Source organism: Balaenoptera ricei, chromosome 5 (genome assembly GCF_028023285.1).
Source record: "Balaenoptera ricei isolate mBalRic1 chromosome 5, mBalRic1.hap2, whole genome shotgun sequence".
Classification (NCBI taxonomy): domain Eukaryota; kingdom Metazoa; phylum Chordata; class Mammalia; order Artiodactyla; family Balaenopteridae; genus Balaenoptera; species Balaenoptera ricei.
The window spans coordinates 139,611,092-139,637,048 of NC_082643.1; the positions used below are offsets into that span (position 1 = coordinate 139,611,092).

Genomic DNA, 25,957 nt, shown 5'->3' on the forward strand with positions numbered 1-25,957 from the left:
TGTCTGCTTGACTACTGATTGTTGAGAGAGATGTATTAAAATGTCTGCACTGAATGCAGATTTGTGACTTTTTTGCTTGTAGTTCTGTCAACTTTTGATTTATTTATTTTGAGGCTATATTCTATTATGAGGTTAGAATATTATCTACTGTTATATCTTTCTTTTAAATTGAACCTTTTATCATTAAATTAGTGAACTTTCATCCGTCCGGCCAAGATTTTGCCTGGAGTGTGTGTGTGTGTGACTCGTGTGTGTGTGTATTTGTATGTACTTTACTCCTCTTCCCAGGGACAAGGTAGAGATGGGCAGGTTTCCTTCTACATCATAAGTTTCTCTCTAGTTCACTCTTACATCAAAGATATAGCCCTCTGGGGTTCCAGCTTTGAGCAGAGGGCTTCTTACTGGGTTCCCTTTCTTGGCTTTGTCTTCTGACCCCCACCTTTCACGCAGCCATCAAAACAGAGATCCAAGATCTCCCATTGTATTAGGATTCATTTCGGGCATGAATAATAGCATACAAACCCAAACCAGTGCGACTTACTTAGGATAGATGTTTACTAGTCTGTTTCTCTCTTATGACCAATAAATCTGGCAGTGGTCAGTGCAGGGCTGGTTTGCTGATCCTCAGCATAAGAGATCAAGGTTTCTTCTTTATGCTTCACTCCAGGTCCCTCACAGTCCAGAATGGCTGCTGCAATACCAGCCATTGTGTCCATATTCCAGTTACTGGGAAGGAGAAAGGGGGTGCAGAACAAAGTGCTGTCATTTTAAGGACTTTTCCTAGGTACTTCATACAACACTTCTGCTCATGTTCTTGGGTCAAACTTAGTTATATAGTCAGCCCAAGTTTCAGGGGAGTCTGAGAAGTGTGGCCTCTATTCTGTGTGGTCATATGTCCAGCTGAAAGTTGACAGTTCTATTGTTAGGAAGAAGAGGAGGATGGCTGCAGTTCTGGAGCCTGCCACTCCAGGATGTGGTGGATACACTGGAGGAAAGCTGGCTCAAAGCTAGCTCTGTGACTACTTTGGGTTTTGACCTCTAAAGTTTCCTATGTTTGCCAGCTCAACAATGCACTTTAAGATATTTTAAGGTACATTTAATTAAGCTTGGTTCTTGTTTGTGTGGTAAGGAATTCGATGCTATTTAGTCTGCCATCTTGCCTGTAAAAGGAAGTCTCCCCAGGTGGACTTTTTTGGGAAAACTTGCTATTTCACACCTGGCTCTACTCTCTGTTCAGTTCCATTCCTCACACAGTGGTCAAACACATGTGCATCTCCATGTCGATCCTGGTGGGGCCTAAGTTGGGGTTGGGGGTGGGAAAGGCACAGCTGGGTCGCATAGACCCGCCTGGGGTGGGAGGCTGCTGCGAGTAGGCGATCAGGCAGCAGAACAGCCTCAAAAGCCCACGAACAATCCTCCAGGAGGTGGTCTCGGTGGAGATGGTCGGGGGAGCGGCATCAGCAAAGTCACGTGTGCTGAAAGAACACACCTGGGGCACCCCGGGTGCGGAGAGTGGGGTGCCCTGGTGCCAGAGAGGGGACGCCAGCTGTATGAGTCGGGGTACAGCACTGCTTCTTTAATTCCTAGCCCTTGAACTTGGACCAGTCCATTTCCATTCCCATGATCCATCCTTTCTTGATAATAATTTACTCTTTAAAGCTGAGTTTCAATGCCTTGGATATAAAGATCTTATGACTCTTTAAGCTGAGCTGCAGTAGAGTTATTCCAATGAGGAGCTGCTTTAAATCACAGAACAATTTGCACTTTATGGCCTGTTGGAGAAGAGAGGCTTGGGTCTTTTTAGCGATGGATAATATCCATTCAAACCCATTTGACTGTGGATTGCATTTTTTTTAGTATTTATTGAAGGATTGTCTCTGTGGCCTTAAGACTCCAGCGATTGTAATTCAAGCACTGAAACGGTTCCCTGGCATTCTGGCATCTCGTTCTGACTCTTGGCTTTTTGCTGGGAATGGTTGCGTCCCAGACCTGAAGATTCATTCGCCCCTCTCAGAATTTTCCAAGGTGCCTTTCTGGTGGCAGGCTTCTAAGAGGGCGTAGCTTCTGCACCTTCTCCAGAACAGGGACGTGTGTCCTCGGGGCTGTCCCTTCGGGCTCCACTGGACCGGCCCCATTTGCACCCGCTTCGTCCTGCGTTCTGCGGAGCAGGCATGGCGCGTGGCGAGGCTGTCAGGACGGTGAGGGCTGAGCGGCTGATCACGACCCCAAGCGTAGTATCCTCTGCGCATAATTAGCGTCTGCAATCACATCCTCCATGAAAACGTTTAGGGGGACCCCGGGGCTGTTGGGGACCCCTTGACTGCCTTCCTGAATAAACGGGGTGGGGCTGCGGCTGGTGCTGTTGAATCATAACGCTCCGTACTGAGCTTTTCCTTTGAAGCTATTTAACTATGAGCGTTGAGCTTAGCGCCCGAGAGCCCCTAGACCAGGATCCATCTTCCTGTCACCCGCTTACTGATGAAAAGCCCTGCTGATAGCTTTTGACTTTAGGTATTTTAATTGACTGTGTGGTCTGGCCACAGATTCACACTTAGGAAGACCTGTGTTGCCATCCTTGAAAGTGATCTCTCTGTGTTTCTGGTGTTAATTTGTATCTTTCACTGGCCTTGCAATAATGAAAAGAAATTTGTGTCCAGCATTTAAATGAGTGCGTGCTCTGCTCTGGAGGCGGGGTCCTCGGGGTGAGGTGGAGAAGTCACCTGGGAGAATTCTTATTTTATGGACTGTCCCCTCCTCCCAGTTCGGCCCCGTGTCACTCTTCCTCCGTGAAGCCCTCCATCCTCCCGCCGCCCCTCCTGCTTTGGTTCCAAGCACCTCCTGGACGCCTGCTGTCGCAGGGGTAACCTCATCTCACCCTTACGACAGCTCTAGGTGCCAAGAATCCATAGCCCGGCCTTACAGACAAAATTGGGGCTCAGAGAAGGAAGTGACTTTTTCTCAAGGCAACTCCATCCAATCATCGGTGAATCTGAGGTGCCAGCAAAGTCCCTTTGGTTCTCTCCTCTGGGCCACCCTGCGTCACCAGGATCTCAGGGCAGATGGGATCTCAGGGCAGCATCGATCGCCCTGCTCGTTCTGTTGATGAGAAGGTCAAGGCTTGAGCCTGCCAGCCCTCTCCTGGGTGCAGACAGGAAGGATGAGGAGGAAGATCTTGCACCCTGGGCCAGCAGCCGGCCTCTAATCCACCCTCTAGGTGTCAGCCTGCTTCACAACCAGATCTGACCACGCCCCGCCCTGCTTCAAACCCACTGGCCCTGCCCCTTCTCAGCCTCCCCTTTCTCTGCCCTCCCCACCCCTGTGCTTCCCAAACAACGCTTCTGTTCTCATAGAATGTGATGGCCGGTCCACAGGACCGGAAAGCGTGGGAACAGAGCCCCTTCAGCCTGCAGACTTGCAGGTTTGCCTACAATGCACTGCGCCTGCCTTCCCACTGCCAGGTCACCGGTCATCCCAGCAGGATACTCCCATTTCCCCCATCCTCTGCTCTCCCTGGTGCGGTCTTAGTCTTCGGCCTCCCCCTCGGCTGTCACCACCTCCAGAAAGCCTCCCTGATATGCCCTACAGACTTAAATACTCCCCTTTCTGGGCTCTTCCTCGACCTCTGGGCTTCCTCCCCTCGCCCTTTCCCCACCGTGTTATAAAGGACTTTCCTCCTCTAGACCCTGAGCTTCCGGAGGGCACGGACCATGTCCTGCTCTGTGTCCTTGACCCAGAGCCTGGCAGATAAATGATCAGCATGGAAGCATCAGGGCCAGAGGGGCCGTGAGCATTGACACGGGCCCCAGAGGATGGAATGGGAGCTGTTCAAGTCACACCCCACCCCATCAGCTCAGGATAAGCTTTGGGAGGTGAGATGGGGCCGAGCCAGGAGGGCGAGGGGCTCTGCTGGTCACCCCCTCGGTGACATGTCTTTTGAGCATCATTGGTCAGTGCCCCCAGCCCCAGCCTGTTTGGATGGGGTCCACCAGACTCCAAACACAAAAGCTATCTGCCTCTCGCTTTGTATTTTATTTTTGGCTAATGCAACCTGGCATCTTATTTTCCTTCATTACTTAGCAACTGTGCTCTGGGCGAACAGCTCCAGTGAATTTTTTTTTTTTCCAGTGAATTTTTGACCATAATCATCCACGGGCCCGTTTTTCAATCACGAGACTGAAGATCAGCCCACTAATGCCCTCTCCCTGGACTGCCTCCTTGGGGCCCCCAGACTAATTATTGCAAGACGTGCTAAGTCAAGTTCACGGTGTCGGGGAATTTTGGAAATCTTACCCGCTCTGAAATTACTGAGTGTCAGTGCGTTCAGAAGATGCAATTAGCTGTGTCAAGTGGGGACTTGTTGGAAAAGGAAAGCTTGGGAGTCGGGCTCACAGCCACCCCACTGCCCAGACCCCCGTGGGCCCTCCCCAAACACGGGGCGGGCCGTACCGAGCTGCCCGTTGCAGGAGGGTACGCTTGGGGGGGGGGGGTGAGCGTGTGGGGCTGGGCCCTAGAGGCTGCGGACTTCGTCTTCTCTTGGGACTGTCTGTCCCCGTGTCTGCATCCGCCTCTGCCGTTGCTCGGATGGCGCTCAGGACGAGGCCCCACGCGCTTCATTCCGTGACTGGTTTGCAGAGTGGAAGCTGACTCTTCTCTTGTGCTGGCTGGGGTCCCCAAGACCGGCAGCCTAAAAACACCCAGTCCGCAGTGAGGTCCTTTCTCCTGCGGTTGGGTGAGTCAAGTGCCTTAAAAATGCAGACCAAGTGGAGTGTGTGGTGTATGGTGTGTGTGTGTATGTAATGTATGTGTGTGTGTGTATGTGGTGTGTAGTGTATGGTGTGTGTGTGTATGTAATGTGTGTGTGTGATATGTGTGTATGTGGTGTGTGGTGTATGGTGTGTGTGTGTATGTAATGTGTGTGTGTGTGTGTGGTGTGTAGTGTATGGTGTGTGTGTATGTAATGTGTGTGTGTGTATGTGGTGTGTGGTGTATGGTGTGTGTGTGTATGTAATGTGTGTGTGTGTGGTGTGTGGTGTATGGTGTGTGTGTATGTAATGAGTGTGTGTGTGGTGTGTAGTGTATGGTGTGTGTGTGTATGTAATGTGTGTGTGTATGTGGTGTATGGTGTGTGTGTGTATGTAATGTGTGTGTGTGGTGTGTAGTGTATGGTGTGTGTGTAGGTAATGTGTGTGTGTGTGGTGTGTAGTGTATGGTGTGTGTGTGTATGTAATGTGTGTGGGTGTGTGGTGTATGGTGTGTGTGTGTATGTAATGTGTGTGTGTGTGTATGTGGTGTGTAGTGTATGGTGTGTATGTGTATGTAATGTGTGTGTGTGTATGTGGTGTGTGGTGTATGGTGTGTGTGTGTATGTAATGTGTGTGTGTGTGTGTGTATGTGGTGTGTGGTGTATGGTGTGTGTGTGTATGTAATGTGTGTGTGCGATATGTGTGTATGTGGTGTGTGGTGTATGGTGTGTGTGTGTATGTAATGTGTGTGTGTGTGTGGTGTGTATGTGGTGTGTGGTGTATGGTGTGTGTGTGTATGTAATGTGTGTCTGTGTGGTGTGTGGTGTATGGTGTGTGTGTATGTAATGAGTGTGTGTGTGTGGTGTGTAGTGTATGGTGTGTGTGTATGTAATGTGTGTGTGTGTGTATGTGGTGTGTGGTGTATGGTGTGTGTGTGTATGTAATGTGTGTGTGTGGTGTGTAGTGTATGGTGTGTGTGTATGTAATGTGTGTGTGTGGTGTGTAGTGTATGGTGTGTGTGTGTATTAATGTGTGTGGATGTGTGGTGTATGGTGTGTGTGTGTATGTAATGTGTGTGTGTATGTGGTGTGTAGTGTATGGTGTGTACGTGTATGTAATGTGTGTGTGTGTGTATGTGGTGTGTGGCGTATGGTGTGTGTGTGTATGTAATGTGTGTGTGTGATACGTGTGTATGTGGTGTGTGGTGTATGGTGTGTGTGTGTGTGTATGTAATGTGTGTGTGATATGTGTGTATGTGGTGTGTGGTGTATGGTGTGTGTATGTAATGTGTGTGTGATATGTGTGTATGTGGTGTGTGGTGTATGATGTGTGTGTGTATGTGGTGTGTAGTGTATGGTGTGTGTAATGTGTGTGTGTGATGTGTGTGTGTGTGTGTGATGTGTGTGTATGTGGTGTGTGGTGTATGGTGTGTGTGTGTATGTGGTGTGTAGTGTATGGTGTGTGTGTGTGTGTGATATGTGTGCATGTGGTGTGTAGTGTATGGTGTGTGTGTGTGTGTAATGTGTGTGAGGGGTGTGTGTGTATGTGGTGTGTGGTGTATGGTGTGTGGTGTATGGTGTGTGTGTGTGATGTGTGTGTATGTGGTGTGTGGTGTATGGTTGTGTGTGTGTGTGTGGTGTAATGTGTGTGAGGGGTGTGTGTATGTGGTGTGTGTGTGTATGGTGTGTGTGTGTGTGTGGTGTAATGTGTGTGAGGGGTGTGTGTGTATGTGGTGTACGGTGTGTGTGTGTGTGTGTGTGGTGTAATGTGTGTGAGGGGTGTGTGTGTATGTGGTGTATGGTGTGTGTGTGTGGTGTAATGTGTGTGAGGGGTGTGTGTATGTGGTGTGTGGTGTATGGTGTGTGTGTGTGTGTGTGTGTAGTGTAGTGTATGGTGTGTGTAATGTGTGTGTGTATGTGGTGTATGGTGTGTGTGTGTGTGTGTAGTGTATGGTGTGTGTAATGTGTGTGTGTGTGTGTATGTGGTGTGTGGTGTGTGGTGTATGGTGTGTGTGGTGTGTGTGTGTGTGTGTGGTGTGTGTGTGTGTGTGTGTGGTGTATGGTGTGTGTATGTGGTGTGTGTGGTGTGTGTGTGTGTAATGTGTGTGTGAGGGGTGTGTGTATGTGGTGTGTGTGTGTGTAATGTGTGTGTGTGGGGTGTGTGTATGGGGTGTGTGTGTGTGTGTGTGTAATGTGTGTGGGGGTGTGTGTAGTGTGTGTGTGTGTGGTGTGTGTGTGTGTGAGGGGTGTGTGTGTATGTGGTGTGTGGGTGTGTGTGTGAGGGGTGTGTGTGTGTGTGTAATGTGTGTGAGGGGTGTGTGTGTGTGTAATGTGTGTGAGGGGTGTGTGTGTGATGTGTGTGTATGTGGTGTGTATGTGGTGTGTGTGTGTGTATGTGTGTGTGTGTAGTGTGTGTGAGGGGTGTGTGTGTAATGTGTGTGGGAGGGGTGTGTGTGTGTGTGTGTGAGGGGTGTGTGTGTGTGTGTGTGTGTGAGGGGTGTGTGTGTGTATAATGTGTGAGGGGTGTGTGTGTGTGGTGTGTGTATGTGTGTGTGTGTATGTGGTGTATGGTGTGTGTATGTGTGTGTAATGTGTGTGGGGTGTGTGTGTATGTGGTATGTGGTGTATGTGGTGTATGGTGTGTGTATGTGGTGTGTGTGTGTGTAATGTGTGTGAGGGGTGTGTGTGTATGTGGTGTGTGTGTGTGTGTGTGTGGTGTAATGTGTGTGAGGGATGTGTGTGTGGTGTGTGTGTGTGTGTAATGTGTGTGAGGGGTGTGTGTGGGGTGTGTGTGTGTGTGTGTAATGTGTGTGAGGGGTGTGTGTGTGTGTGGTGTAATGTGTGTGAGGGGTGTGTGTGTATGTGGTGTATGGTGTATGTGGTGTGTGGTGTATGGTGTGTGGTGTATGGTGTGTGTGTGTGATGTGTGTGTATGTGGTGTGTGGTGTATGGTTGTGTGTGTGTGTGTGGTGTAATGTGTGTGAGGGGTGTGTGTATGTGGTGTGTGTGTGTATGGTGTGTGTGTGTGTGTGTGGTGTAATGTGTGTGAGGGGTGTGTGTGTATGTGGTGTATGGTGTGTGTGTGTGTGTGTGGTGTAATGTGTGTGAGGGGTGTGTGTGTATGTGGTGTATGGTGTGTGTGTGTGGTGTAATGTGTGTGAGGGGTGTGTGTATGTGGTGTGTGGTGTATGGTGTGTGTGTGTGTGTGTGTAGTGTAGTGTATGGTGTGTGTAATGTGTGTGTGTGTATGTGGTGTATGGTGTGTGTGTGTGTGTGTAGTGTATGGTGTGTGTAATGTGTGTGTGTGTGTATGTGGTGTGTGGTGTGTGGTGTATGGTGTGTGTGGTGTGTGTGTGTGTGTGTGGTGTGTGTGTGTGTGTGTGTGGTGTATGGTGTGTGTATGTGGTGTGTGTGTGTGTGTAATGTGTGTGTGAGGGGTGTGTGTATGTGGTGTGTGTGTGTAATGTGTGTGTGTGGGGTGTGTGTATGTGGTGTGTGTTGTATGGGGTGTGTGTGTGTGTGTGTGTAATGTGTGTGAGGGGTGTGTGTAGTGTGTGTGTGTGTGGTGTGTGTGTGTGTGAGGGGTGTGTGTGTATGTGGTGTGTGGGTGTGTGTGTGTGTGTGAGGGGTGTGTGTGTGTGTGTAATGTGTGTGAGGGGTGTGTGTGTGTAATGTGTGTGAGGGGTTGTGTGTAATGTGTGTGTAATGTGTGTGTGTAATGTGTGTGTAATGTGTGTGTGTGTAATGTGTGTGTAGTGTGTGTGTGTAATGTGTGTGTAATGTGTGTGTAATGTGTGTGTAGAGACATATTCGATGCTCACTTTTCCTAGGCAGCCAATCCATCACTCCCAACAGATTCTCTCAGGGTTTAGAACCATAGAAGGTGAGGAATTCCTGACCTAACAAAGGCTCTACCAAGTGCAGAGATAATAAATATTCCGACCTGGCTGGTGCTGTGATTGGCACCTGTCCTGTGGGAAGAGAGGCAGAGGCGGAGGGAGAAGCAGGGAAGGGCTCACGAGCACTTAAACCCCAGGGTGTGCAGGGCCTGGAGCTGGGCTTTTTGATGTGTATTTCATGCAATCCTTTGGTTACTGGCGGTTCATGAAGACTTCTAGTCAATGGGCACCTGGCCGTCCACTCACACCCGTTCGCTCCCCTGCACCTGTGCACACACGTGGTTGCAGGAGAAATGGGGGGGTGGGCCCTAAGTAGCGCAGCGCCCGGCACATAGTAAGCGCCCCACTCCTAGCAGCTGCTGGCGCCGTGAAACATGCAGACACCCTGGGGCTGAGTGACAGTTCTCTCCAAAGGACTATGCATCTCAAGGAAGAAACCGTGACCGCTCGGCACCCTGCGTGGAGCCTGCGTGGGGCCAGTGCTTCCTAGCATTGCAAGGAGTCTTGAACGAAGCCGGGAGCTTGGAAGTCAGCAGGATCCAGAGGAACTTGGGCCTCGGAGCCAGAGCAACCGGGGTCAAGTCTGGGCTGAGGTGGGTGGGGTGGCGCACTTGGACAAGTCCCGGACTGCCTGCGTATGGGGTCCCTCCCACTGCCCAGGTCCCATAGGGAATCAGCTGGGCCAGCAGGATGGAAGCACCCAGCTGTGCTGAGCCAGAAAGCGCTTGGGAGAAGTTCTCCATCCGTGGTTTTTTCACTCATTCACGTAAACTTCTGGATCAGGGTGTCACCGCCCCGCCCATCCACATCCCTCCAGAGGGCCAGCCCCAGGAAATCGGGACACGGACGGTTTTTCTACAAACGGTTGGACAAAAACTTAAGTGGTTGAAAAAAAATTAAAAGGATGATCATCTTTCCCAGCACATGAGCTGATGTCTGGTTTCAGCACAGCTGTGAAGTTTTACGGGCACACACCACCCCCGTTTGTCAACCTGCTGCCCGTGGCTGCTCCAGGCCACGCTCGCTCCACGGCAGAGTTGAGTAGTTAGGACCGAGGCTGTGCAGCCTGCGGGCTAAAAGGGTGACTCTCTGGTCCTTTCGGAGCAGGGTCACCCAGCCTGGTCCTGGCCTCCTCACTACCTGCTGGACGGGGCAGGAGTCTCGCCCCGTGCCCGAGGGCTGGCAGGCTGCTGTCCAGCACTCAGGAGAAGGCTGGGCTGGAGGCCCATCTGAGTGGCTGCAGCCAGGATGTTGGAGTTTTTTCATAAAACAATGAGATCACCCGGACAGGACAGAATAGGAATCCAAGATGGTTTCGTGGAGGCCGAGGGGTGAAGGCAAGGTGGCTCAGGCCTGGGAGGGAAGAGAGGGGCGTGGAGCCAGCGGCTGGGGCAGAGACGCTCCCCTCCTGCACGTCCCTAGGGCTCTGCCAGCCGTGCCCTCCTGCTGCCCCCTGCCTGGTCCACGGCCAGTGTTAGGGGAGCAGGCTGGGCTCTCTCCTCTGCCTGAGTCACCTCGGTGTCCCCAGGAGTGTGGCCCCCGCACCAGGCATGCCGCTGGGCTGGGGAGGGGGGTGACGTCTGCAGCCCCTGGAGCTTGCACCTGAATCCCCCAAGAACCAGGCCTGCTCTGCTGTCCCCGTCCTCCCTTCCGTGAACCCTGCAAAGGAGTGTCTGGGCCGGTGTGTTAGGTCCCTGCAGGCGCGCCCCCTCCCCACACCTTACCTCTCCATCAAGGGCCTGTTATGTTGGCAGAAAGCAATATCGGTAATAACCCCTCACATCACTGCAGCAATTTCCAATTTGCCATGTCCTTTCACATCCAGGATGCCTTTAATCCTGCCCCACGGGTAGCTGCCAGGACAAGGGAGATAATACAAGTTAAGCGCTGGTACAGGCCTGACCCACAGTAGGCACCTGAAAAAATGATAGCTGTGACTCTAAGAGGGGGAAGAAGCGGGGGGGGGGGGGTGGGAAGAGGGAAGAAAAGGAGGAAGAGCAAGGGGAGGAGGGGGAGGGAGGAGGCTTCCATCCGTTCAGATGGAAGGTCTGGGCCCTGCCATCCTGAAACTTGCAATTCATCTATTCTTCCATCCACCCGTCTACCCATCCATCCATCCATCCATCCATTTGTCCATCCATCCATCCATCCATCCATCCATGCCCTTATCCATCCATCCATCTACTCCCCCTCCCCCTCTCAATACTAATTTATCAGAGATTTACCTGGCACTGCTGTAGGTGCTGGGGATATAGCCTTCATCTGGAGGCTTCCTTGAATGCCCCCCTCCTTTGAGCGCCCCCATGCACACCTACATGCACACACATACATATGTACACACACACACAGAGCCATAGCCCCTGGCTTCCCTCCATCCTAGCTGGGCTGTCCTTTGTCCTTGTCAGTCACCCTCTACACCTCAAACCCCCTAACAAGGCTCCACGTGGGCCAGGTCCTGAGGGAGTCCCATCTCTGTGGGTTGGTTAGATCACACCATGCCAAACTGTGAGTTCAGTAAAGTAGCCTTGGCCCTGGATAGATTTTTCTTTCTGCCTAATTATAAAATCCATTGCAACAGAAATCACAAAACAGAACAGCTTGGCTATTATAGGGGCATGCTTTATACTCATAACTTAAAGAGCTTGTTTTAAAAACTAACTGTAAAACCACTTAATTACTTGGTTTTAAAACCAGCCATGTGGAAAGTTATGTTCCCTCGATGTACGTTCTGGAGGTGATTTCTGGCAAAGAGAACTCTGCGGTGATGCAGACCGTGCCAGGCCGCCTCGCGTGTGCACAGCCCGTACCGTCCCAAGCTGCTCTCGCAGAGCCCCAGCCGGCAGACAACTTGCCACCCCTCTCCACGTGAAACGTGAGGGGCAGAGGGACCAGCAACAGGAACTTTGTGATGCTTGCCAGGCAGCTCGTAAGAGTGAGGCCAGGACAAAATTCTGAATATTTTGACTACAAGTCGTGTTGTCTTTCTACCGTGCCTGCCATCCACCCATCCGTCCAACCACCGAACCAAGTGCCATTGTTCTGTACATTTATCTCTCCGTTGATGGTCCCATCCACCCATACAGCTACCCACCCATCCGTATGTCCATCCATCCATACATCCATATATATACAGACACACACTCACCCATATATCCATCCATCCACCCATCCATGGGCCATTTATCTCTACAGTCATCTATCCATCCCTCCATCCATCCCTCCATGTATCCATCATCCACTCACCCATCCATTCATCTAGCCACTTACCCACATGTTCATCCACCATTAAATCCACCCATTTATCCACCTGAACACCAACCCACTCATTCACCTACCCACCCATCCATCCATCCCTTTATCCATCCATCCATTCAACAGGCCTTTATAGAACACCTTGCATTTGAGTTTCTGGGCAAGTGGAGGGAGGGGGATGGGAACAGAACCCATTCCCTGACCTCAAGGAGCTCACGGCCCAGGGGGCTCATGAACCACGATCCTGAGGTAGACTAAGTTCTGAAGTGGAGGTGTGTCTAAGTTTCTATGGAACTACGATGGGGGATTGGGCACCAGAAGGGAACAAGGAGTGTTTCATAGAAGAGGGGACATTTGAGTTGGCCTTTGAAGGATGGATAGGTGTTGACCATGTGGAAGAGGGAAGGGCATTCTAAGCAACACTTTTAATTCTGAAGTTTAAGATCAAGGACCTTGAGTTCAAAATCTGGCTCCGCCATCCCTGGCTGTGTTTCTGGAACGGAGTCTTAGTCTCCTCACTTGTAAAAGGGGAGACTCACCTCCCACCGGCCTCCATGCCAGCTCTGCTTCACCTTCTCAGCTCACTTTCCCTCTGGGATTCACAGCGGTGGGCGTGGAATGTTTCCGGATCCCCCTGCTTTTCCCTCTCGCTTCCTGATCCCACCCAGTCTAATGGCTTCACCTACCACGTATGCCCCCCAGTTACCCCCAGCCCCAGCGTCTCCCTCAGGCTCCACGCTCAGATCTACCGCGGTCTCCACGACTCCTGCAGGGTATCGCTAACAGGCATCTCAAAGCGTCAGCTGCAGCCAGAACTCCTCCCATCGCCTCGCCGGAACAAGGGGCCACCCCCAGGTGGGCCAAGAGCTTCGGGGTCACCCTCGACCCCTCTGCCCCACCACCTACATCAAGTACATCGGCAAGTTCCATCTGATGTGTCCAAACCGCACTGCCCTGTCCACTTCCCACCCCACGGTCAGCACCGTGGCCCAAGCCACCCCCATGCCTCCATGTCCTCCCAGCAGGCATTTTTCTTAGACCAGCCCGGGAGCTTCAGGCCAGCAGTACCTCAGTCCACCCAGCCACGTCTGCAGTCCATGCTCAGGGCCGGGGGAGAGTCTTCTGTCCCGGCATCAGCATCATGCAGCTCGGGGCCCAGCTCGGCCCCATGGAGTCTCTTGCCTGCCCCACCTCCCAGCCCCAGTGCTGGGGACCACTGGGCGCTTCTCACCCCTGAAACCTCTTCAGCTGCCGTAGGTTCTGCTCCGGTTGGAGAAGACCTTTCCTGGACCAGCCCGTGCCACAATATCACTCTTCATTGTCTTCCTCCATCTTAAAAACACGAGGCAATCGGCCTGGGCTTTTGCTGAGAGCAGAGGCTTGCTTGATCCTGTGTCGTGGTTCAGTGTGTGGCCGCTGGTCTCTGGGGCTTCTCAGCCTTTTGTGGACCTGCGTCTTCACAGTGGGTCCTCGTTCACTTCTGCAGCCCACGCTAATGGAGTCCTACCTGCCGTGTGCCAGGCCCATGAGGACAGTGGGGCTGAGGTCCCCGCTGTGCAGGACCTGGCCCTGCCTCGGGAGACCACGGCTTGGAGAGAACGCAGCAGGCTTAGGTCAGGTTCCCCAGAAGCAGAGCCTGAGGCAGGGGTTTGGTGCGCGCAGTGTACTGAGCGGGGAGCTCTGGGGAGGGACCTGAGGGAGGAAGTGGCCGAGGGAGGACGCGCTCTCAGGCGGAGTCTGGCCAGGCCCCGTCCGTGACCTGTCCAGGAGCATGAGCCACAGAGCTGCCCCTCCTTGAGGCAGGAGTAGCCTTTCCCCCGTCCATACAGCACTGTCTGGGGTCCTCCGGGGGACGGTATCAGTTCCCAGGCCGGGGCTCTCATCAGCTGAGGGCAGTTTTCTGGGAAGGGGCTGGCGGCCAACGGGTCTGGGACTCAGCACGGCATCAGCCACGAGGCTCCGGGCACCATCGAGGTGGGTGTTTGTTGCAAGCTTGATACTGTGACAAAGCTGGCTTTGTCTCGGTTCCCATAGGCCGGCCTGCAGGTTGGCAAGGTGGGAGTTACCTGCCCTCTTCTTACAGATTAGACACGGAAGCGCGGGCCTGGGGGTTGGCGAGTTGGAAGGCCAGGACTGACGGTCCCCAGGCAGGGGTCTCTTCCCTGGCTCTCCTGCTTCTTGGCCACGAGGCCCGCCCCGAGGACTCCAGACCATCCTGCGTGGTCCACCTCCCACCGTCCTTCTCCTGTCTGCCACCCCCATAGTTAATCCACCAGCCTGAGACCCCTGGAGGCAGTGGCCAGCGGAGAGGGGAGGTAACTGGCTGTGGATTAGACAGGTACACAGGTCTGGGTCCCATCCAGCTCTGGCCACCGTGGTGAAGGGATCCCCGGGTCCTCTGAACCTCAGATACGTCCCCTGTGGGGAGAAGGTGAGTCCGCCCTGGGCGGTGTGCTCAGGGCCAGTGGGAATGTGGGCAGCCTGCCCAGCCCAGAGCCGGCCCATGGGTGGCGCCCAGCACACAGAAGCAGAGGAATCTTCTCCTCGGTTCTCCTGAAGAAGCTTTTCTTAAACACTCCTTCCCCTCATTTGTAAAATGTGGGGTGTGTGTGTGTGTGTGTGTGTGTGTGTGTGTGTGTGTGTGTGTTGCGTGATGGTGATTGGACAAAATCATTGCGGTGAGCTATGTCTTTTTTTTTTAACATCAATACCTTTTGCTGAGCAAAATCCGATCAGAGAAGGCGGCCCGGCTGCTGGCCTGGAGAGTCCCTGTCACCAGCTCAGCCTCTTGTGAGCTGGGGGGCCTCTGGGCAAGGGGTTTTCCTCTCTGGAAAGTGGGGACAATAACAGAACAGCTTCTCGGGCGGAACCAGTGACTGGACACAAATAAAGCGCTCAGAGCAGCATCTGCCCGGAATGAGTGCCCACCGTGCTGTTACTATTATTGTTATTGCTATGGTTATCGTTATTGCTATGATTATTGGTGAGTTCTGGACATTGTCACATCTGTACACTCTGACAGCAAGCCTGTGAGTTAATAATCAGCGTGATCAAGGATGGTGTGGGATTTGAATGACGTTCTGGTCTGAGAAGGGCCCAGAAATGCCCACACCCTCCCCAGAGTGTAACCCCTCACCCAGGTCGGCTCCGAAGAAAGATGCCCGCAGAGTAGCTGTGGGGGAAGTTCAGGACCACCCTGCTCGTCCCAGGGGCCTCCTCCCATCACCCACTCTCCCACCTCATCCTGAGGCTTGGGTAGAAAAACAAGACCAGCAGGGGAGCAAGAAGGGTGGAGGGTGTCCCCCTCCTTCTTAAAGGGTGGTGTCTGGGATCCCGGGTCCACTGACCTGACTCAAGGTCACACTGCTGTATGCGCAGGGCCAGAACTCAGTGTAGGTCTGCTGGACTCCAAAGCCCTTTGTTCTGTGTCCTGCAGCATTGAGCTTGTTTCAAAGACAAACACACGGTCAGTAAGGTAGGGAGCCCCTCGTCACTGGAGGTAACCAAGCAAAGGGGCAAGGATACTATTGTGGCAAATGCAGTATGGTCCAGTGAGTTAGGTGAGGGGCCCCTTGTCCAGTGAGTGAAGTGAGGGACCCCTTGTCACAGGGTGTCCAGCAGAGGGACAGGGACCGCATCACAGCAATTCCAGCATCAGAGATCGTGCCAGTCCGGCTGGGACTGCGGCCACCTCTGAGACTCTGTGACTCGGCCGACCACCTATTTCTGGGCGTCACTGTGTCTTGAGTGACAGGAGGGGCTGGATCTGCCCCATCCCACCTCCCACCCACCACCGTCTCTTCGGTCTGTGCCTTTGGTGGGGGGAAGGCCAGGCCCGCAGCTGGAGGGCTGTGGGGAGAGGTCCCGGGAGCCTTCATGCAGGATGGACATCCATACTCCTCGATCCAGAAACGTCCACACTGATGGTTCTCACAGGAGACCAGAGCCTGGGTTCACCTCGGTCTCCACATGATCCCGAGCCCTCGGGAATCTGCTGCCGCAGAGCTCCTTCCCCAGGAACTTTAATTAAATCATCTTTCATTTGCGGTCCGACGGACGAGAAGAAATTGACTAGACAGACTACTACTCATCCCTCCCGTTATCCCCGCGTATTTGTTCAATTCATTCACCACTTATGAAGCGTCTGTTCTGACATGGGCCATGGGCCAGACCTCAGGGCCACTCCTTGTCCCTAAGGAGTAGAAGCCACAGGACTCACTGGTGACTGATGGCACATGGGTAACAGGACAGGAAAAAGGGATGGCAGGTGGCACCATCCCTACGCCATCCCTCCTCCGGGGACACAAATGCCCCACCTGTGACGGTCAGTGGCGCCTGGGGACAGAAGTGCCCCACCTTTGACAATCATGGTGCTTGCTGGATCCTCCCCATGTCTGAGCTCTTTGTGGCGCTGCCCTGTGCCCATCACCTCTGGCCCGTGGCTCCCCTGGCCCTGTGCTCTCTGGTCCTCCTGTCACCTCGGTGCCCACTTCTTCTCAGTCTCCTTCTCCGGCTCAGCTTTCCTCCAACACTCCTTCCACCGGGGAGACTGTCAGTGCCACCGGCGAGACTGGCAGTGCCACCGGGGAGACTGGCAGTGCCACCGGCGAGGCACCGGGTCGATTTGGTTCACTGCTTTCCTCCCAGCATCCCAGGCAGGAGCCGGGGGTCCTTCCAGGCTCCCTGTTGCCCCAACCAGTGGGTGCCCAGTCCCCCAGGTCTACCTTCTCCGCATCTCCCGCGGTCCTCCCTTCCCCACCCTCGGCCTCCCCATCCCCTTCCTGCTGGACCCGGCCCACCTCACTGTCTCTGTGGTCTTGCCAGGGCCCTCCCCGCTCCCCACCGTCGTTAAGTGGCTGGACCTTCCCCAGAGTCCATGATGGCCCAGTTATAAGCGTCTTTGGTCGTTGTCTTGCCACCGCACTGGGTGCTCCTTGAAGCCAAGGACAGCTAGGCTGTGCCCACTGTGTCCCCATCACCAGCCGACATCGGTTCCGTGATGCACAAGTAAAGAGCGAGGGAAGGGCAGCGTGCGCCCCGGCCCGCCTCTGCAGCGTGCACGGAGGAGTTGCCTTGGCCGCATCCTGACCTCAGCTCCCGCCGTGTGACTGGGAAGTCACCGCCCTCCCTGGGACTCATTTGCTTCATCCGCCAAACAGGGATAATAACGGCGACCACTCATTGCAGGGCTGCTGAAAACAGGAGTCAAGCATTCAGTACGCTGCCTGGCATACAGTAAGTGCTCAATTAATGCCACGTAGGATTACTTCATTACCAGTGCTGTTATCCGCTCCACGTGATGCTGGAGTGTTTCATTCAGGAAAACCATGATCCAGGTGCTTTCCGCTATGGGACATTGACGGGGGGTCCCCCAGGTGGAGAGTCAATTTCCTCCCTCAGATACCAGGAAGCCGCAGTAACGCGCCTTTCAGCTGTGTCCTTACTTGATCCTACGAGCACAGAAGATCAAGTCCCTGCACTGATGACCGTGGCCTTGGCCATGCTTTGCCAAACCAGCATGGCAATAATATCTTGGTCTGTAATCACAAAGATTTGAAGAGCGAGCCTTTGGAGATTCCAGTCATTTCCAAAAGCTATCGTCTTTAGCCAGGAGGCTGCCCGAGCAAACCAGCATGGAAAAGGCACCCTGCGAAGGTACTGAGATCCAGTCCCTTGCTTTCTGCTGTTCAATTAGGGGCAGATGAATGAATAAATTGTTCACAGATCTAATCATGCATTGTTAATACAACTGTCCTGATAAAAGACAGTCTCCCCAAACACAGTCACTCCAGAAAATTAACTGTCCGCCACGCTCTGCCCAAGCAAGAAGGCTTTTTAGCTTTGTCTGCAAAATGTCCTCGGACAGCCAAACAGAACACAATTACACTCTACTCACACCAAAGCCTCAGCGTAAGCCCCTTTAGAGAACTCAGATCATCAATAATTAGGGGGGAGGCGGGGGCATCTCATTTCACGAATGCTGCAGACAAGATTATTAATAAGTCAAGGCTCTAAAATATTGGTGATGAATTGTTTTTATATGTCCTGAAATATGTTTGCCTCATCTGGTTACTATCGATCCAGACACAAGATCTTCCAAGTCAGCCTCCGGCCAAAGGGAAAATGTTTGCCTCTCCGTTCAATTTACAAATGTTCTCGGGGATATTTCCTGGCATTTCAGTGATTGTCAGGCTGGTAATTAAAATTGAACCAATCCTTTCCTGACAATCAGTTCCGTAATTGTGTTTGAGTCGATGTTTTACTAAATCGTGTTGGATGCTTGTCGGTCTCGACACAGAGGCAGGACGAGGGCTCTCAGCCTCAGAGTCGGGTCCATGCCGGGGCCGAGGCACACAGACTGTGTGGGCTGGAGCGGGTCATCTCACCCCTCCGAGCTTCTGGGTTTTCTGGCTATAAAATAGAAACAAAAACACCCACCTTGTTGCTGTTGTGAAAATAAAATGATAAAATGCCAGTGCCTAGTGCAGGGCGAGGTACACAGTAGGTGCTCAGTAAATGTTATTTCCCTCTTACTTCCCCACCCCTACTTGACGGAGTTCAAGTTTATGCAGAGACAAGACTGGGAGGCCCAAGCTACTGGTGCCCACACCGAGAAGGGTGGCTTCAGAGCTGGCTGCACGGTGATGCTTACAGCCGGTGACTAAAGTGTGCACAGGGCTCAGTGTGCAACACTCCCTTCCCGTGAGCTCTGACAGTCTCTCCCCACACCAATTTTCAATGGGTTGATGGATGGAGGATGAATGGTGAATTGGGGTAGGGAAGGAGGGAGAGAGAGGGAGGGAGGGAAGGAAGGAAAGAAGGAAGGAAGGAAGGAAGGAAGGGAGGAAGGAAGGGTGATTGGATGGATGGCTAAGTGGGTGGTGAATGGATGATGGATGGATGGATGATGGATAGATGATGAATGGATGATGGATGGATGGATGGATGGATGGATGGATGGATGGATGGATGGATAGATGGATGGATGGATGGGTGGATGGATGGATGGATGGGTGGATGGGTGGATGGGTGGATGGATGGATGGATGGGTGGATGGATGGGTGGATGGGTGGATGGGTGGATGGATGGGTGGATGGATGGATGGATGGATGGATGGATGGATGGATGGGTGGATGGATGGATGGATGGGTGGATGGATGGGTGGACAGATGGATGGATGATGGATAGATGATGAATGGATGATGGATGGATGGATGGATGGATGGATGGATGGATGGATGGATAGATGGATGGATGGATGGGTGGATGGATGGATGGATGGGTGGATGGGTGGATGGGTGGATGGATGGATGGATGGGTGGATGGATGGGTGGATGGGTGGATGGGTGGATGGATGGGTGGATGGATGGATGGATGGATGGATGGATGGGTGGATGGATGGATGGATGGGTGGATGGATGGGTGGACAGATGGATGGATGATGGATAGATGATGAATGGATGATGGATGGATGGATGGATGGATAGATGGATGGGTGGTTGGATGTTGGGTAGAGAGAGGGAAGGAAATACAGTTGAATTAAAATATTAATAACTGTTCACGGATTATCTAGAAGTAAACCTTCATTTAAAAAAAATTCTCTTCCTATCTTGTCTACTCAGTAGAGAACTGAATACACATTCTTAGGCCTTTGCCCACAAGCAAATTCTTCTTTTCGTAAAAGTATACTATTGTTTCTTTCTGATTACACATTTAACACATTTTCATCTTAAAATATTTATTTATAAAATGTATTTATTCACTCCAAAAATATGTACTGAGTACCTCTCCCATCTTAGATTACATATTACATACTAAGAATGGAACCAGAAACATACTCTAAGAAAGAAAAAACTTAATACCCAAAGTGTCATCAGCCAGAAACACACAGTGCTTTTATCCTTCTGGACTGTTTCATTCATTCTTTTTCTATATATTCATGCATATGTATATCTCTTTACACATGCATATATGGAAGCTTGTGTGTCATATATACTGCAAGTTTATGTGTATGTATACATGGACACACATATATGCATATAGTCATTTAATCACCTGATTTTATTTTTCTCATAGTACTTCTCACTATCTGAGATCATCGTGTTCCTGCATTTGTTTTACTCCCTGTCTCTCCCACTCAGACGTAAGGCCCGTGGGAGGGGGATTTTGTCCCGTCCTGTTCACCATCATCTCTTCAGCACTGGTGCTCAATAAATATGTGTTGACATCTTCAACAAATTGAAAAATAGGCATCTCACATGTATGTCTTTCCTCCTCCTCGGTGATATTGGTCTTTGGGGCATAGTTCTCCTGAACTTCCTGCTTCATGGGTTCTTACAGATGCCCTCAGCTAAGCGGAGGGCAGTGGGGGGCATCTTGCTCAGAATGGCAGGCTCTAAATATCCCTGCTCCAGGAAGGATGGGCAAGACCACCCACCTAAGCCCTGACGTCTGTCTACTCAGCTCCTAAAAAGTTTCCAAGAGGTGTCCATGGGGGACAGGGGGCTCGCCCTCCTATTTCAATATATTTTGCAAGGCTCTTTTAGGATCCATGTTTTGAACAAATGGAGGTCTCTCTTGCCCTGATCTATAGTTCACCAAGAGATCCTATTAATATTTTGGTTGGCAATGAAGTGCGCTTTAACTCGTGATGTGCCTCTGTTGGTTGAGGAAGCACTGGAGCGTCTTAGCAAAGCTCCTGGCCCTTGAACTGAGAAGTCTCAAGACCTTTGGCAGGAGTGAGCCAAAAAAAAGTTCGGCAGACACAATGGCTGACGTGAAGGCCTGCGGCCGGTGGGTATGAGAAAGGGAATTGGGATCAACTCGTATTCGGTAAAATGGTTCTACATACATCACCAGTCAGAGCTTGATTGGGAACACTCGAGGCAACTGGAGTGGGGAGGGATTTAATGCAGACACGTGCAGGCTGACGCAGTTGATGGGAGGCTGGGGGTGGAGGTCAGGGGGGCGCTGCTGACGGCAGGAGGTCAGGAGCCCAGGAACCTCGGGAAACCGCTGCCACCGATGTCAGCTGCCCGCTGCAGCCGAGTGGGTAGTCCAGGGTTTGCTGGAGACACCTTCGGCCCTGCGCCTGCCTGCAGATGCTGCTGGAGGCCTATGGCTTCCTCATCTTACTGGCTGTCCCGTGAAGGCCGCCGGCTGGGGAGGCCGGGAATGTGGTCTCCACGCGTCCAGCTCCTGGGCTCAGGGATGGCTGAGCAGGGCTGAGATGGCCTGAATATCAGCACGGATAGAATGCCCTTCCCTTATACATTAAACTTTTGCCCAAAATGAGACTTAAATACATTCCATCCACGGTGTTCAGGAGATAATGTCAGAGCACCTACTCTGTGCCAGGTGAGGGCTTGGGACTCAGCAATGAGCAAAACGCGTGCATTCCCTGACGGCGGGATATGTGCGGGGCCTGGACGGGAAGAAAGACGACACAAGAATGTGGAAGGAGAGGGTGGGGAGTTAGTGTTTCGTGGGGACAGAGTTTCTGTTTGGGATGATGGAATAGTTCTGGAGACGGAGCGTGGTGACGACTGTACCACAGTGTAAACGATGCAAATGTCACTGAACTGTCTGCCCAAGAGAGTTAACATAGTCAATTTCATGTTCTGTATATTTGCCACAATTTAAAAAATAATGCAAATGGATGTTTCTGGAAAGTGTTAATAATTGCTTTTAAGACAGTAGAAGAGTACCTTGGTGTCAGGGCCTGTTTAGATCGTGGGATCAGGAAGAGCCGATTTAGAAGGTGGTGTCGGAGCTGAGTGAAGAAGGAAGCGGCCCCGAAGCCTCTGGAAAGGGCCCCCCCTGGAGCCAGACCACGGAACGGGAACAGTCCGAGGCCAGGCTGGCCGGAGTGAAGTGACAGAGGGATGGCAGGTGTGAAGCAAAGCCCATCAGGGCCAGTCACACGGGACCGAGGGCCGAGGGGGACAAGCAGGGAGATCTGTGGGTGCTGGCGGCCCCAGGTGACAGTGCAGGAGGAGGGGATGGGACAGTGGCAGACGGACTCTCCCTGCCCCCACATTGGCCCTCAGGAGATCCCCCCCTCCAGCTGCCCCTCCACACTCTCTGTGGGGTTCCTTCTGGTCCCCATCCCAGGTCAGTTCTTTTCTCACTTTACACAGCCCCTAGGGGGGCTCATCCACTCCCAGGACCACCAGTCACATGTCTGTGCACCTACCCCGAGCACCTACCCCAGTGCAGATTTCTCTGCAGAGCTCAGCCCATATCCCAACCTCCCGAGCCTCTCCCTCCACCTGCGTGACCCTCAGGAGGCTCAGCTCCAGCGTGAGGCTCAAACTGGCCCCCTCTTCATCTCCCCTAAGCCGGCTCTCCCTCCTGTGTCCTCATCTCCATCCACGGTACCTCCCTCCACACACCTGCCCGAGCTGAAAACTTAGGTGTGTTCCCTTATTTCTCCGTCTCTTTCCTCCTCGCCACACCCACTGAACTCTATGAAATGTCATGGACACCCGCCCTCTCCTCTGCATGACCTCTGCCCCAGTCCAGGTCACCAGGTTCTCTCACCTGGGTGAGCCCCGTGGCCTCCAATTCAGCCTCTGGCCTGCCCCCTCCAGGCCCTATTCCTCACTGCAGTCAGAGGGGGACAGCTAGGGCATCCAGGCAAAGGGGGTGTGAGGGTGCAGCAGACATCTGGGGACTTGGAAGCAGTCCGGGGCGGCTGGACCCGGGCCGTGTGGAGGTAAGGTCAGCAGGGTGAGGTCATGGGAGGGAGGCATGAACGCCAGACTCAGGAGCAGGGGCAGGAGAGGCCCTGAAGGGTTTCAAGCAGGGACATGATACCGCACGCTTGCGTGTACGTAAATCCCAATTATCCATAAGTTCTTCAAGAAGAGACCTTTCTGGTTTAAGGAAGCACAAAAGTTGTGAAGAGCACTTCTGTTTCTGCAGCAGTTTCACATGTTGTGCCTAATTTGGAACCTCTACCCAGAGAGATGATTGCCTCCAGTTTCAAGGTGAGGGGAGTGACTAGCCCAAGGTCACTGAGCAAAGCCGCATCTCCATCAGACTCATATCCTGTGGCCTCTCCTCTGCTTATGGCTACTCAGACCAAAAACCATCACATGTAGTGACTTTCTCCTAAAACTCTGGGTAGCTGATCTGCGTTTGTGCTGAGTAGCCCAAGGAGATGCATTCATCCACAAGAGTGAAGCACTGGGTAGAAGAGTTATTTTTGCTCATCGTGACTCACACCGGCGTGTATAAGACGCTCTGCACAGATTCTAATTTGAGACCCGGGGGTGGATGCCACCTGTATTTGTTTGTCTCCACTGTCTGCCTCTCCTGGCGTCAAAGCCAAGTTTTCTGTGTCCCCAGCTGGGCACATCTGTCTGGCAAGGAATAGACTGGGCGATTGGGTTTCAAATAGAAAGGTAATTCCAGATGACACCCATCGCCGGGGGTGGGGAGGGAACCCTTTTAGGGCTCCACTTGGTAAAGAGAAGATTAAAAACAAATCCTCTCCTTGATAAAGAGTCTGAATGGAAACCAGACATCTGTGGCGCATTCAGCCAGAGCTCTGGCGGAGGTGAGAAGTAGTTTCTGGGTGCTGTTTGTTTTCCTTTTTTAACTCTGAGGTTCGACAGCTATGATTTGCATGAGCTTCGCTGCGAGGCAGACTGGCACGTTGGCACCACCTTTTGGAGGAGATGGGTTAGAAGCCCAGCAGGGGACCAGGGATGGTGACTTGGACTGGTTCGTGCAGGGGTGGTTCAGGCAGGCAGATCCGAGCAGGAGGCCAGGCGCACGTGATCCGGGCACGCAGGGAGGGACAGGCCCGTGTTGAAGGGTCCCATTAGGGCGTCCAGGGTGCCAGGTTCAGGCAGGTCTCCTGACCTGGCCAAGAGGGAGACAGGAGGCCCACGTGGGCATCTCACGCGGTCTTCCCGCCGTCTTCCTGAGCGTGCAGCTCACCTTCGGGGAAACTTTCCAGACGGCCTCTCCTCTCCTCCAGTCCCGCCTGGGGGAGGGGCCTCCCTTCTCAGGGTCCCCTGTCCCAGGGCACTGCTCACACCAGTAAATGACTTCCCTTGTCTGCTATTAGCTCCTCCGGGGCAAGGATCCTGTGAGGTTCATCTCCCAGACTGGGGCCCGAGGCACAGCTGCATGAGTCAGTGAATGGTCTTAAAGAATAGGATGGTGGACCAAGGAGAGGAAGCAAAGATGAAGAGGAAAAGAAAGGCACTCCCCCCGCTGCCGCCGCCCTCCTCTGCCCCTTCATGTGGTCAGAAATCATCCCCAAAACTCGGGACGGACCTGCAGACATCTGGAAGCCATGCCTAATAGTCTTTGGGATGGGAGTGGGGGGAATCTGTCTGGACTCTCCCACATCTGCTGCATCAGGACCCCCGTGTTGTTGCTACATTCCGGGCTGATGCAGTCACATCACTGGCCATGATGTGATGCCGATGAGTGACACAGGGAAGAGCTGGGTGTGACCCCACAAGGGCTCTCTGGCCTCAGCTTCCCCATCTGAGAAATGGGGATGGTCGCACCTACTTAGCAGATGTGCTGTATTAAGTGCAGGAAGCGATGCACTCCACCCCTCACCTGCCCCTGCCCATCATCTCTACGCTGCCTCAGAGCTGCCCTGCTAGTACGTCCTGCATCTCTCCAACCAGATGCTGGCAGAGCCCTGGGGCTGGCTGCCAGGCTTGGATGGGAAGTAACAGAAGGGTTGTTAATTACCACGCATCCGAGCCCCGGCCACTTTGCAGGCTTCCCACCCAGCACATCCCGGCTGAGAGAGCTAAGCAGATCTGTTTTTAACACGGGTTCCGTGGGGGTGATGCAGAGGCTGGGGGAAGACAGGGCCTGTCTGCCCAGCCGCCTTCAGACTGGCCCGGGGAGCTCGGCCTTCGGGGAGTCGAGCGCCCCTGCTCCGTCCTCACCGGGAGGGGACCTTGGGGAGCTCTGTGTCTCTCTCTGCCCGCATCCATGCTGCATGCCAGCTCGATGGCGGCTCCTGTTATTCCGTGTCACAGTGACTTGTACCACGTTTGTGTCCTGCACTGGGCTGGCCCTCCTCTGTGCCCGCTGCCCGGTGTCAGGCCTCCACCGCCCATTTCTACCATGAGTCCTGCATAGAGGGAAGCAAATCTCATCTACGGACCTGCCGATAGACTTTGGTGGTCGGGGAAGCCTATCCAATAAAGCACATGTCAATAATGTGATCTGAAAAAAAAAAAAAAAAAAATCCCCAAGCCGGTGACTTTCTTTGGAAGAAGTGCCCTGCCACTCCCACTCAGAATCGATGTGCCGGTCCCACTGAACTCCACCATCACTGGCTTCCCCTAGCGAACTCCTCTTCATCCTTCAAGGGCTGGCTCAGGTGCCACCCCCTCCAGGAAGCCCCCAGCCCAAGGTCAGGCCTAGGGCGAGGCAAGGGAGGCTCTAGGGTATACAGTTAGGGAGGCACTCAAACTCAGGTGCCCTGGCCCCCCCTCACCCCCCAGAGAGACGGCTCGCTCACCCTGGGACAGCTTCTTTGCCTTCTGTCCTCGTCTGTCCTGGGGTTTCCTGGTGCGAGGGAATCATATGCTCCCTGGACTGTCTCTCTCACCACCGCCTTTGAGCTGCCTCAGCACTGGGACCCTGAACCACGAAGGTGTTTGGTGAACCAAACTTCTTTGAAAAATGCTGCAATAATAAACCCACTGTCACCTACGGCAGGTTTGCCATGGCCCAGGACTATGCTAAGTCTGTTTTTTTTGTGGTTTTTTTTTTTTGCCCCACTGCATGGCATGCGGGATCTTCGTTCCCTGGCCAGGGATCAAACTCCTGCCCCCTGCAGTGGAAGTGCAGAGTCTTAACCACTGCACCGCCGGGGTAGTCTGTTATATACTTTGTTTCCTTTAACTCTCAACTCGCTTCTGCCATGGTAATTCCTATCTTCATTTTACAGAGGAGGACATTGCAGCTCAGAGACGTGAAGTAATTTTCCCAACGTTGCACAGCTCACAGGAGCAAAGGAGGGCTGAAGCCCAGCTCCGTGGGCCTCCAGAGCCTGCTCTGCTCCCGTCCAACCAGG

At 52.9% G+C, this 25,957-nt stretch overlaps 1 protein-coding gene across 3 annotated transcripts in view; it reads left to right on the forward strand.

The window, feature by feature from the left end:
• The window catches only part of SORCS2 (sortilin related VPS10 domain containing receptor 2), a 506,781-nt gene that overhangs the window by 384,173 nt on the left and 96,651 nt on the right, over positions 1-25,957 (forward strand). The window lies entirely within an intron of this gene.